This window comes from Phalangium opilio, unplaced genomic scaffold (genome assembly GCF_054372755.1).
Source record: "Phalangium opilio isolate 3A_F unplaced genomic scaffold, DU_Popi_V2 ptg000089l_1, whole genome shotgun sequence".
NCBI classification, from domain to species: domain Eukaryota; kingdom Metazoa; phylum Arthropoda; class Arachnida; order Opiliones; family Phalangiidae; genus Phalangium; species Phalangium opilio.
The window spans coordinates 9,035,117-9,049,057 of record NW_028324194.1 but is presented as its reverse complement, the minus strand read 5'-3'; positions in this window follow the sequence as shown (position 1 = coordinate 9,049,057).

Below are 13,941 nucleotides of genomic sequence, written 5' to 3'. Positions count from 1 at the left end.
AAAACTCAGGGAAATGTATGGGAAAAACCTGGGAAATATCTGGGAAAAAACCTGGAAAACTCAGGGAAATGTATGGGAAAAACCTGGGAAAAAACCTGGAAAACTCAGGGAAATATCTGGGAAAAAAACCTGGAAAACTCAGGGAAATATCTGGGAAAAAAACCTGGAAAACTCAGGGAAATATCTGGGAAAAAACCTGGAAAACTCAGGGAAATATCTGGGAAAAAACCTGGAAAACTCAGGGAAATATATGGGAAAAAAACCTGGAAAACTCAGGCAAATATATGGGGAAAAACCTGGGAAACAGGAAAATATATGGGAAAAACCTGGAAAATTCAGGGAAGTAAATGGGAAAAAACCTGGGAAACTCAGGGAGATATATGGGAAAAAACCTGGAAAACTCCGGGAGATATATAGGGAAAAACCTGGAAAACTCAGGGATATATATGGAAAAAAAACCTGGAGAACTTAGGGAGGTATATGGGAAAAAACCTGGATGCTCAAGGAAATATATGGGAAAAAACCTGGATGCTCAAGGAAATATATGGGAAAAAACCTGGATACTCCAGGAAATATATGGGAAAAAACCTGGATACTCCAGGAAATATATGGGAAAAAACCTGGAAAACTCCGGGAAATCTGTTTTCCAAAGGTTGTATGTACCCTGATGAGAATGTTGGGTGCGTTCAGCGTCAAAAACCCACGTCATATAATCAGCTGCGGTAGGTGGGTGGGACTGTGGGCGCTTAAACAGCGAAAGCAGGTGGTTAGTGTCCTGATTATTTTCGGAGTATCCTATTTGGCCAAAAAACAGGACACTCACTACAAGCTTTTAAAGTTAGTTTACATTATGGGGTGAACGAGACTCGAGGGAGCTGACTCATTCGAGGTACATGGCTATTTATCCGGGATGTCTGTCGGTGGACCAAGATCCCCTTAAGGGGCCAGAGTCTCGGAAGTCGGGAGGGCTGAGGTAGAGGGGGAATTAATTGAAGATGGGCCGCGTATAATCGAAACCACGACGCTATAATGGAACCCGAAGAAGAGACGACGACGGCCATCTCTATAGAAAACCAACCATTGTGTCTAGAAAGCGGGGGATTGTGGGTACATTGGCGCGATACACCGAAGACCAAAGAGAATGCACCAAGAGCAGTAGATGGTCCTCTTCGGGTAAAAAGCTTACTGCCAAAATGTGTCGCCGGCCACTGACGTTTCAAAGCGATTCCATATTAGTCCATACTTGGCCCATACATAATTAAGAAATCTCCAGTTTATGGACCTGGTGAATCACTGTCAAAGGCACAGTACGGCCTCCTAAATAGGACGTGTCATACATAGAACATATCTTATTAACCAGGAATAGATTTAATTTTAGAAGTAGGAATGGAGAACAGAGCAATGTGCATGGGCGAGTGTCAAAGTCCCGGACCCCTTTCCACGGGACGGGGGGGTATGAAAGAAGAGGCGGGTCTTAGCGACAGAGGTAAAAAGGAATGACGTATTTTTCTGACCGTCCCCGTCAGCAAAGTCATCAAAACGTAGCTGTTTAAGTGAGCCAATAAGATAATTTAAACTTTTCGTTACGTGTTGGAGGGAGGGGCTCTTTACTGGGTGGTCTATGAGTCGGAGGGACTGAACTAAATACTAACTCTGTCTCCATTCCTACTTCTAAAATTAAATCTATCCCTGATTAATTAAACTTATTGTATTATGAAAATTTGCTGGAGTTTCAACATTAGAGACTCGGAGCAAATTTTATCGTTACCGTGGTAAGTTTTCACTATTCATCTCGTTTTGTAACGGTAAGACTGAACTTTAAAAGACAAGTTGAGTCCTTAAGCGGACCACTTATATCAACCAATGAGAGATGCGAGTCCATCACGAGAAACGGAGTGTAGTCTCCCTGAAACAAGGTAGCTAAGCTTAAATGGCGAAGGCTTAATCATCCGCTCCTCTTTGAATATATTCTCTTTGGGGGTGCAGTGCAGTGGCAGTAAGGGGGATTCTAAGGGGATAGGGGGTATATCAAGGTGTAGGAGGCACGTGGGAAAGGCATTAGAGTACAGACCTCTGAAAAAGAATGTTCCAACCCTTTATTGATTCCCCCCCCCCGCTCGGAAGACGTAGTCGAGTGCAAAAACAGGTCAATTTCAAAAATACCATAAAATCAGTTTTACACGTCATGCGTCTTTTACGATGTTATTACAAACCTTCCCAATTATTACCCTATAATGGAAGAACGGATGTTTCATGTTTTGGAAGGTGCAATGAGCTCGCTGATTTTCAAGGTTAATAACAAAGAAAGGAGGTTCTTTCCTATTTAGAAATCGTTTTAGACGAGTCATTCCTAATTGGTTAGCCATTTTTTAAAATGGCGTCTCCTCTTTAGTTTGTAATCAGCGATTGCCAATTTAACGCCCATCATGTTCCATGCGTATGACACCATCTATACTTCGTAATGCTACTGAGAGACTTACAGCTCGAACTAGTTCGAAGGAGAACGACGGAAGCGAGTCAATTGAAGTCCTACACTCGGTGGTGGTTAATTTTGTAGGACCAAGTTCCATCTAGGTCCTATTTAGTCTACATTACTAAGCTCCCTTTGACAGCAGCGCCTCACCAGGCGTCACTCGCTTTACCCTGAATCTATGACCTACCTCACTCACTTCATGACAAGCTCCAGTTTCTAAGTTACCAGAGATTACAAACTTATGGATGGAACATATCTTTATGGACTTACGATATTGGCGATAGCCAAAACAGCCAATTTCATGACTGCATCTTTAGAGCTTGGCATTTCCAATCCATTTACGTCGTTATATTATCTTTATCCATGTTAGAAAATTATGAACAGGAATTGCTTCATTTGAAGGGTTTGCGCGGCTTTGCCAATAATGAATAGAGAACGAATGTCTTGGCTAAGCATTCCTGTTTTAGATTGTCTGAAATCATGAACGTTATAAATCCTATAGGGATATTAAAACTTAATTGGGGAGCTCTTTGTCAATACAAAATACAGAACGTAAGCGAGGGTAGGTTAGGATTCTAGTGTATCAAGGACAAAAAACTACTTCTTTGTAATTAGCCTTATTCCTGATCAGCGCCACCTACCCATAGCGGCGACTTTGAGAACTACTGTAAGCGGCAAGCCAATCAGATGTCGCTAAAATCTGGTGACGTCACTGACTGGCACTCTCGGGTCTTACCAAAAATGACGTCACCAGATTTTAGCGACATCTGATTGGTTTGCCGCTTACAGTAGTTCTCAAAGTCACCGCTACGGGTAGATGGCGCTGATCAGGAATAAGGCTAATTGCAATGCCCATTCTGAAATACATTTCAGCGCAGTCAGAAATCTCTTGAAGATTAGAAGTTCGGCGAAAATCGTAATTTCCAGGAAGATTTGAGTTAGTGTGTTTGTGCCCGCGGGCGCCTTTGCATTGTGCATTAACGAAGAGCGGGGATATCTCTTTTAAAAAGTCTCTCTTTTTCTGGCAAAGTCTCCTATACAAAGGTAGTTCCACCCACTCGTTTTCCCATCACAGACAGACACCACCGAGGGACTAATCACTATACCTGCGGAGTCCCTGAACAGTGAACACCGTTGACGGATAATCATTTTAGCCTTGATTTCAAAGATTACGCGTAATCCCTTTGGTATACAGTCAAAAGTGCATTGCGTACACCGATGACGCCGAGTCAAGGGGTCCGACATTTACGCGAAATCCCGTACGCTAAATCGCGATATCTTTCCCCCAAATCAAAGAGCAAATTCCGAAATCTTTCGCAAAATCGTGAAATCAAGAGGAAATCATGAAATCTTTGAAGAAATCGCAAAATCAAAGTGGAATTTACAAAATCAAGGAAGAAATCACGAAATCAAAGTGGAAATCGCAAAATGAAAGAAGAAATCACGAAATCTTTCTCGAAATTAGGAAATCTTTGCCAAAATCGTGAAATCTTTGACGAAATCAAAGAAGAAATCACGAAATATTTGGCGAAATCATGAAATCTTTGACGAAATCAAAGAAAAAATCACGAAATCTTTGACGAAATCAAAGAAAAAATCACGAAATCTTTGACGAAATCAAAGAAAAAATCACGAAATCTTTGACGAAATCAAAGAAAAAATCACGAAATCTTTGACGAAATCAAAGAAAAAATCACGAAATCTTTGACGAAATCAAAGAAAAAATCACGAAATCTTTGACGAAATCAAAGAAAAAATCACGAAATCTTTGACGAAATCAAAGAAAAAATCACGAAATCTTTGACGAAATCAAAGAAAAAATCACGAAATCTTTGACGAAATCAAAGAAAAAATCACGAAATCTTTGGCAAAATCCAGTACGCTTTTTTTTTGGGAATGTGGGACCCCTGGCGCCGAGTGAGAGTGACAGGCCCCTCGGATACCACCACCACTCTCTTTTAACTGCAACGTCGAACATCTTCCTTTCAAGAGCTTTCTCTAGCTGCAGCTTTTAAAAAAGTTTCCATCCTAGCGATTCCCGAAATACAAAACTTTTCATTGTGTGGCGCTTTTCGTTTGCAACCATTTTATATTGGTTAAAGACAACGAGAGGGAATTATACTTCATCGATTATCTGTTAAAGCATTTACTTCCATGTAATTCAAAAGAGGGCCAGTAATGAAGTCATGTTCGGGACCACAGCATATGCGGTGATCTTTAGGGCAGTGAATTACAACCCCCTCCGGCACGGTTACCGGTTAAATAGTTTAATTTCGATTGACCTTGATATACCACGAAAAACACTGATGTCATTTACGTCCCTCAAAGCTCTAAGCGGGAAGTCTCTCAAATTTCTAATGACAATCCTAATCTGGTCCTGTTGTTGCGTACATATGTATTTGAAATGGATTTTCTATCAACCTGATGGTATGGCGTATTTCATTTACCCGCTCTGAGATTGCTCGCATTTAGAGCAACACGATCCTAAGCAGATTTCGGAATTAAAGTGTTAGTGACATAATTTTCGTCACCCACAAACTTAAAATGCTAAAAAAATCCTTGAAAAATCTAGTTTATTATGATATGTTTACTTTTGTATTTGGTTTCGTAGTAATTTGTAAAATTGCAATCAAAGTTTAGTGTTTGGAAAAGGCCTAGTTAAAATTTTGTTTCGCTTGAAGGAGAAACTTTCACTGTAGATGTCGCTCACGTGACGCCTGTTAGTGTCTCAGCCTAAGTGTTAAGCCTATTTTATTCAGATTCGCGCCGCATTAGTAGACTTGGGAGTCTCGGGCGCATGCGTTTGGCTTTTCCGCGAGATGCCGTGAGTGACGTAGCAAGATGCCGTGAGTGACGTAGCAAGGAGAAAACCCGCCAAAAATCTTCTTCGCAAATTTGCTTTTTTCCCCCAAATTTCAAGTTTTCAAAGTGTTTTTTCTGTGTTTTCCCTCATAATTGAATATTAATCAAGCATATTTTTGGAATCAGAAGAGTTTAAACTCTCAAAAAAGTTAGGTTTTCTTTAGATTTGAGATCATTTTTAAATCACGTCGCTATTCCTTTAAGTACGCGTCATTTCACGAGCCGAGCAAACGACCAAGTAGTTTCTTGTTCTCGCTAAAGCGAGCAGCAATCCGTTCTGATCTGTCTTTTTTACTCAGATCCAGATACGCGATCGGATCTGCATGGGTAGTCAGATCAACCGCTCCCAATAAGGAAATCCGAGCAAGAGCTGATCTACATATATACAAATGGAACACGTAGAATATTTCGGGGCAGTTAATGGAATACTGTGTTTTATTATTCAGCGACTTTCGAACTCGTGATAAACTCATTGGCGAATCGGTCGCGACAGAAATTGAGAACCAAAATTAATTGGTTGAAAATGGATCGGGTTGTTTTTTTTGAGTAGATGACACTTGGTAGTCGGGTAGGGAGCTATAGTAGGACAAGTTGGAGTTGGTCGGATCAAACTGTCAAGAATCCCTTCCATAAAAGGTGCACGCACGCGCCTATTGGCATTGCAAATCTCAGCGACCCAAGTCAGCTGCATTTCCATTATATTCTTCGATAAGATTGCTTGGCTCTAGAGCAAAGAGAATGTATGCCAAGAGGAGCAAAGGACTCTGCATTTCCTTTGGTAACTACATCGGATATTTTCTCGTCATTGGCTCATACCTCTGAGCGAGGGGTTGGACGTTTTTAAAAAAGTGTATGGGATTTCGAAATCCAATTAGCCTTATTCCTGATCAGCGCCATCTACCCATAGCGGTGACTTTGAGAACTACTGTAAGCGGCAAGCCAATCAGATGTCGCTAAAATCTGGTGACGTCATTTTTGGTAAGACCCGAGAGTGCCAGTCAGTGACGTCACCAGATTTTAGCGACATCTGATTGGCTTGCCGCTTACAGTAGTTCTCAAAGTCACCGCTATGGGTAGGTGGCGCTGATCAGGAATAAGGCTAATTTGATTTCATCGGATTTCGTTTGATTTCGTCGGATTTTGTTTGATTTCAGAATTCGATAAATTCAAATGGATTTCATCTAATTTTGAGATTATTCAGGTGGTATCGACGTATTTTGTGATATTTCCCTTGATTTCGTTGGATTTTGAGGTTTTTCGGGCGATTTCCTCGGATTTTGTTATTTCTTCTGATTTTGGATTTTGTGAATTTTGTAATGGATTTCACGATTTCTTTACTGATTTTGTGATTTCGCTTCTGATTTCATGATTTCTTTGTTGATTTCGTGATTTATTTGTTGATTTTGTGATTTTTTTTACTGATTTTATGATTTCTTTACTGATTTTGTGATTTCGTTACTGATTTCGGATTTTATATTTGATCTCGAAATCAGCATTGATTTCGGATTTCTTAGGTTGGATTTCGCGGGTAGCGTACGGAATTTCATGAATGAGCGACCCCTCGCCTCTGAGGCTTTGATCATTTGGGATACGTCGTCCGCTAAAAGACTGAGATCATTTTAGAGCCAATCATGAGTCGAAGCGTTACCGAAAACTAATAAGTGATAAGCCATGAAAATAAATAGTGGGTTAGGAACAGTATTCATTTGTATCGAAACTCTAGCAAATGATAAATAATATTACAAACTTGCGAAAATAAGATTGGATATTTAAGAATGTAATGAGACTACTTGGATCACGTGACCCGATGGAACTAGAACTCTAAAACTCGGGTGATGCTTTTCATCTTCTACTCCTGTCTTATTATACTCTCTTTGGTCTTGAGAAAGAGAGGAGTGGTGGTGGGGGGGTAGAGTGCGTGGGAATTCGACTCAAAATGATTTTCCCATCAAAGGACTGACGTCCCAGTTTCGTATCTTTTAAAATAGTATTTCAGCGGTTTGCCTTCTCAACAAATATTCTTTTCAAAGGCGGCGGTTGTCAATAGCATTTCGGGAGTCGGAGCAAGCCACTCGAGGCGTGTACTACCCTATCTTGTAGAGGGAAAAGTACTATATTTGAAAAATGCATTTGATTACGTCCATCATACACTATAAAGAGATAGCGGAGAATATCCTCTGCTAGCTTCTATTGATTTAAAAAAAAAAGAATTATTTCTAGAAACTCCTCCACGAGAGTGCATTTCACTCTCCCTTGAATATTGTATTACTGGCTATGCTTTATCCGGTCTAACCTAACTCCCCTCAAACCATTGTTTGGAAGCTTTTTTGATTTCAGTAAAATAACGCCTACTTCTACTTGGAATCTTTAAGAGGCTAAAGACTCCATACGAATATCTGGTTGAAGGTAAGGGGAGGGGCTTAAAACTTCGTATAACTGCCCGCTCCTCCTTCCTCGCGTTTCATTGGCTATTCACCCTAGATTTACTCCTTTGTACAACGCGAATATAACTTGTTTACATTCGGGTAGGTCGATAGCTACCTCAATGTCACTTGGCTTCAAGTGCAAATCCATTCGGCGTGACGTCAAGGGTGACGCTTTCTACGTCTCCTCCCCTTTAGTTCAAGCAGAAAAGCCCATACAGAAAATTCGTGGCAAGTTAAAGATTCCAAGTAGATGAATTCGATGTATTCCTCAACAGGCTAGAGTTTGTCTCCGTTCAACCTTGACAATAACTCAACCACTAAAGCCACGTTCACACTTACATGGTAAACCTGTTCGACGCGATTCAAAAGGCTTCCAAAATTAAGCGTGAACAAAACTGATACTCTAGAAGCTAATTACAAACGGGGTTTCTTTCTTGAAGTTGCTTCGCGAACCAACTTAAAGCGGCTTTGGAAGCTAGTCCCTAGTTTTAAGGGATATTTCACCTGGGATGAGACTAGTATTAAGCTGGGTATTTTCACCGGCCTTAGCAAGTTAGCAGACAGCAGCAACGATAAGATAAGCAGACAGCACAGCACTAACAGAATCGTCTTAGAGTGTGAACCGAGGCTGTTGAAATCGCTTCGGACTAGCAATAAAGAGTGTTTTAATAAAAACTAGTTGGGCAAACGAGTTGTCAACCGACTCTCGTGCAAGTGTGAACATAGCTTTGATCGCTACTAACGAGAACCCTCATTTCTCTAGTGTTATTTACTGATTGATCAATTTGCGCAGTTGCAGTTTGCTGCATGAAATTGAGAAATGAACCATCATTGACTACAAACGAATAAACAAATTTATACCGTCTTCTTTTAAGGGTATCGAATCGGCTTGTGCGAATTGAAGGCATTCTCGACGAGGAGTTTTAGCCTTCAAAGTTTGCCTTGTTTTAAACAATGGGCCGAGGGGGGTGGAGTCCAAAATGGGGAGCGAGCTACACTCTAGAGAAGAAGATATATTTGGCAACTAAGCACTTTTTTATGTAAATGCCTTTAAACCTACTTTGAAATGAAAATAATACGCTTCCATATCCGAGGAATTTATGCCATATTTTTAGCCACTCCCGAAAATACTCTCTCTCTCACTCTCACTCTAGATAGAAAGGTCAACTGTCAAAGTTCAAAGTGACTTTAAACTCCGCGTCACCGAAATATCTTCTATTATATGTAATTGAGAAAGCAGTTTGTTTGTTTGTTTTGCATTGTTTATGTTTACGATACGGTTTGGGTTTATTGGTAAGGTCATAAGGTCATACGATATGTTCACCATAAGTTTGTAATTTCTGGTAACTTAGAAACTGGAGCTTGTCATGAAGTGAGTGAGGTAAAGGTCATAAATTCAGGGTAAAGCGACATACGCCTGATGAGACGCTGCTGTCAAAGGGGGCTTAGTAATGCAGACTAAATAGGACCTAGATGGAACTTGGTCCTGCGAAATTAACCACCACCGAGTGTAGGACTTCAATTGACTCGCTTCCGTCGTTCTCCCCAGAACTACCTCGAGCTGTTCAGTAGCACTACGAAGCATAGATAGAGTCATACTTATGGAACATACCTTATATACTTATGGTAACCCCTTATTAACCCGGGTTTCATTGAAATTGAAAGTCGTAAGAAATTTAGTTTAAAAAATACGCCATAGAGATGTTTGGGGCGATTGGGTGCAAAGACTATTTAAGGTTTCATTTCTTTAAAATACTTGGGCATTGCCTGGTATCTTAGTTAGCGTAATCGTAGTTAAAGGTACGCTTCGAATAGCTCCTCTTTATTATTGAAATGGTCCATGTATACTCATTTCTAGTACAAGGGGTCTAGCAACTCGATAAAAAGCGATTCTTGTGTCGTAATCGATGGAAAAAGGCAATATTTTTCGTGCGCCGCATCCATTCCACTTTAATTAAAAACTGCTTTTTTTTGGGGTTCGAGTTGCGGGATTATTTACGCTCTAAAAGCGCGCACCTTAAAAACTCCAATAAAACAAGACTGGTAATACCCCAAATACTTAGTTCACCGTAACAACTCGAACAAGCTGCCCCAGCAGAAAGGACACTCGTGCGGGATATGTAAGATAATAAAAAAGTGAAACAATAGGGGTTAAAAAAGCGAGCATTAGATAAAAATTCCTTTACTAGACGCCATACCTCTAGTTGTTAGAGAGTCTAATAAATATAAACAACAGAACTCGCAGCAGACAACTCCTTCTAAAGACTTAAGCTATCCACAATCCACCTGCACCATGCCTAAAGCACCGCGCGAAATTTCTTTACTAGACGCCAGTCTGGGAAATAGCACACTTCCTCTGGTCCAAAACCAGTTTATTAATTGCTTGGACTAGTTTTTTAATTCAAGAAGTGGGGGTTACTGGTCCTCGGGACCAGTTTATTAATTGAAAATCTATTGGAGAATAAAGGCTGGGACCAGTCCGGAGACCAGTTTATTATTTAGGACACTAGGGGGTCACTGCTCCCAAGGACTAGTTTAAAAAATATCCTTATTTCCCAGACTGCTAGACGCCATACATGATACCTCCAGTTGTGAGAGAGTCTTATAAATATAAACAGCAGAACTCGCAGCAGACAACTCCTTCTAAAGACTTAAGCTATCCACCTGCACCATGCCTAAAGCACCGCGCGCCACCTCCTTAAACTAAGGCACCATCTCGGGCTTAGGAGGAGGCGGAGTCTATTTATCCTTTTTTGAGGATTCAACTAGAGTTCGTTCTGGTGGAGTCACCAAGTAAGTGTTTACTTTAAAAAAATATCCAAATCGGAGTGACGGGGATGAAAAGCCCCGAACATATGGTATTCCTGTTGCCATGCATTGCCAAAGCTATGCGAGAGAGACCTTGAAAAACCGGGAGCAATACTCGTGCGAGGGGGGGATTCTCCCCCGCACGAGTAAAAAGGACCCGCCAATACTGGGTGGAAACCGTCATCGTTGACCAGACTTAGAAATAAGGATAATTTTTAAACTAGTCCTTGGGACCAGTGACCCCCCTAGTGTCTGAAATAATAAACTGGTCTCCGGACTGGTCCCAGCCCCCTTTGTTGTCCTATAGATTTGCATTTAATAAACTGGTCCCGAGGACCAGTAACCACCATGCACTTCTTTTGAATTTAAAAACTAGTCCAAGCAATTAATAAACTGGTTTTGGACCAGTGGACGTGTGCTATTTCTAAGTCTGTCGTTGACCCGTCAAGATACTCAGCCAATGATGGACTTAATAAACTACCACGTAGCATAAACCAAGAAGCGATATCTAGTTTTCTAGGGAGAAGGTTTAAGATGCCTTAGTATTCGCCGGGCGCCATAGTCCCAGTCCCCCTTTCAAAATACAAGGGGGGGACGTAGAAGGAGGCCCCGGGCTATTTCGCAGCCTCTCCTCAGTCGGAAAATATGACTGTAATTTTCATCACTCGCGTCGTCGCGCTGACGTGAGTTTTCAAGAACCAATGAGATGCTGCTGGTTGTAATTTAGAGGCGGAGGGGATTAGCTCCGGACAGGCTACGTTTGGACTGGAGATAAAGCTGGAAATGTGGGACAAATTCATACCTTCTCCCTAATAAACTAGATATCACTTCTTGCATAAACTTTATGCCTATAGAGTGCTGTCAGTTGTGACGTCAGATCCAAGGTTAAACGTCACGAGTCTGCCTTTAGCAATGGGCGGCCATGACAGTTACCGTTTTTTCTTTATGGGAAAACAGCATGGGTGACGTCACACCGGCGCTTCTGACAGCACTCTATAACGCAACGTCAGGGAATTAAACCTTTCAAAATCAGAAAATATTTGAATGCAAATAACGTGGCATCAATGAGGGGATCATTGTACTGCAGCCACTATGGTAAAGACGTACATTAAGTGAGGGCCCAGCTAGTACGGCAAAGTGGAAAACATTATCTTCGATATCTGACCATTTGCATCCGAACCAAAATGGAGGAACAATAAAAGAAGCGAATGTGGTTGTTGGATTGAGTATATAAATCCACACATCGCTAAAGTTTTTTCCCTCTTTGCATGGAGTTGGGGGGGGGGGGGAATGGCCTCATTAAGCATTTCAATTTAAAAGGCAAGCTCCCCTTTAGATTTTAGTATTTGCGGCTGCTGTTTTTAATCTCGCTAAGCAAAATTGCCAGTCCATGCAAAACGAAAATAAAACTAATTAAACTTTTTTTTTATTTCTACTAAGTTTAGCCCCGGTTTTAGTTCATTATTTTGTTGAAATGATCCTAATTCAAATTTGCTATAGGTATTTTATTTTAATTTTTTATATAATTCTGTTGGTGCATGGTTCCAGAAGTGAGACGAGACTAGAAGTGAAGGGCTCTAGCATTGATAGTAGATCCTGGCACTAGTGAACAAATTTGAGGATTTTATGCCACCGCTTCCATCCCTGCGCCTACACTAGAGAGAAAAACAATTGGTCGAGTTCCAAAAACATTTCCTACCCCCTTCCCCTCAACCTAGAGCGGCGAAACACGGACGCGGGTGCTTGAATCTAGTTCGGCCCCCGTCTACCACCCGAGAGCGTCTCACGTTTTGGAGGGAAAATTCAGAAACCGCCACCAGAGGGCCAACCGTTCTTGTGTTATCAAGAATATTCACTTTCGCCGAGTGAAGAATTTGGTTAGCTCAGTACTTCTGGTCTCATCTTACTTCTGATGGTTCTGTTGTGGCGCGACTTAAATTCCACGTCAAATTTATCTTCCATTTCTCATAGATCTAGGTATACTTTGGAAATGTTTGTAGGTGAAAAATGATTATTACGCGTAGGTTTCAGACAAGGAGGATTGATACTGCATTTACAGCAGGAGGCGAGGCTACTTGATATTGCTCTTTGTCTGCCAAGTAGCCTGGCCTCCAGGTGCAATTGCATTATCAACCCCTCCTAGTCTGAAAACGATGTGTATTGCGGGCCATTGTTAATCAAGCATTCACGAGACTTCTCCTAGAGACAGTGAACCTTACGATTTCTTGACTCCAAATGTAAAAGTTGATCTGAAAACCTCGCATTACAATCAGGGTTCGTGCTGGATAACCTGGCTAAGTGAGGGATTTGGAAAATGAGGGAAAGTTCAGGGATTTAAAGTTTTTTCCAAAAAGAGTCGGGGATATGTCAGGGATTTGGTTTGGTATCTGAAACCGATTGCTTCGAGCAAAGCTAAATATGGGCTGCAAGTGTCATCATGAAATGGACTCTGGTAAACGCGTACTTAAAATGGTTCCAATGATATTGGTGTCAAAAGTTGGTCAGGGATAAGCTGGAAAACTCAGGGATTTTCAATTTAAAAATTTCCTCCGAACCCAGGTTTGGTGTATCAAGCTATGCTTCGTACAGGGATTTAAAGTAAAGTCAGGGATATGTCAGGGATTTCGTTTGGTATCTGAAACCATGATTGCTTCGAGCACAGCTGCAGGTGTCATCATGAAATGGACTCTATCAAACAAGTACTTCAAATGGTCCCAGGGACATTGGCAAAACTTCGTCAGGGATAAGACGGTAAAGTCAGGGATTTTCAATTTAAAAATTTCCTCCGAACCCATGAAGGTTTGGTCACTTTGGTGTATCAAGCCATGCTTCGAGCGATGCTAAATGGGCTGCAGGTGTAATAATGAAATGGACTCTGGTAAAATTTCGTCAGGGATGAGCTGGTAAAGTCAGGGATTTTCAATTTAAAAATTTCCTCCGATATCACGAAACAGCAAACTGGCTCCAAATGAAACGCGAATTACGTGATGTTCAAGGTGCACTTTTCTTACCTTTTCATTTCCGTTATTTCAATTTGCTTTTGCGCTAACAGTCAGGTCTTTTCCGTTGTTACTTTCTGTCATTAGTGTTAGGCAAAGTTGGGGGGGGGTAGGGTTTAAAAGAAAAAAATTCCCTTGAAATATAAGTTTTTGAAAAGTTTCCAAAAATCATCAGGCAAATTTTGTTTCAAGAAATCATCCTCGATCGCCCGGAGCTCAAACTCTTTCTTATTTTTGCAAAGGTTTTTCGTCGAATAAGAAAAAAAAGAAGTGAAAAATCAATAAGAGGTTCAGGGGTTGGTTCTTTGAAGTTTGCCCTAAGCAATATTCCCGAAATACCAATGTAAAGGTTGCGCTAAAGACGACCACATTT